This window comes from Salvelinus sp. IW2-2015, linkage group LG31, assembly GCF_002910315.2.
Source record: "Salvelinus sp. IW2-2015 linkage group LG31, ASM291031v2, whole genome shotgun sequence".
NCBI lineage: Eukaryota > Metazoa > Chordata > Actinopteri > Salmoniformes > Salmonidae > Salvelinus > Salvelinus sp. IW2-2015.
The window spans coordinates 26,351,032-26,351,923 of NC_036870.1; positions in this window are offsets into that span (position 1 = coordinate 26,351,032).

Below are 892 nucleotides of genomic sequence, written 5' to 3' on the forward strand. Positions count from 1 at the left end.
TGTGTGGTGTGTGTGTGTGTGTGTGTTTGTGTGGTGTGTGGTGTGTGTGTGTGTGTGGTGTGTGTGTGTGTGTGGGTGTGTGTGTGTGTGTGTGTGAGAGTGGCTGTCACTTAGCTCTTGATTATTGTTTGCGATCATTGATGTCGTGTGTGTGTGTGTGTGTTGTGTGTGTGTTGGTGTGTGTGGTTGTTGTGTGTGTGTGTGTTGTGTGTGTGTGTGGGTGTTGTGTGTGTGGTTTATCAGTGTGTAAAATGCAGATAGTGATACCATGAGACCTTGGGGCCTTACTAGTCCAGATTATCCCATCTTCACATGGTTTTTTAAGCATAGACATCTGCTAGGTGAACTCGGAAAGGAATACGGCTCTGAGCTGGGCCCTGTCTGGATATAGTGTAAGCAGTAATGTTATCGAGACAGGTACAGGTACTTCATCACCGATGACAACCATGGGGCCTCATTTATAAAAAAGATGTGTTACTCACAGATTAATCCTAAATTGTGCTACAATCGCATTTATAAATGAGGGCCCCAGGGTGCCAGACCCATATGCAAGAACTAGTTTTTGGACCTGAATGCGAAGACACATTTTCTTTTGGGGACAATACAGTTAATTGTGCCAATCTAATTTTTTATATCTCAAACTATAAGGCAAGATAAAGTAAATCTTTAGCAGCTTACTCAAATGAAAATACTCTGCTCCAATCGTCTTTGCTGATGTCGGCCAAGCATGGAAGAATTTGACAAACGGTGACAACAGTTTGAAAGGTTAGAAGAACAAGACCAATTGATAGGTTCTAAGACAGCTAATTCTGTCTGTTTGAACCAGAGAAAGGCTTTAACCGCTGTGAAGTGGATTTTAAAAAAGGTTTTTGATCCATCCATCTTTGGGTTT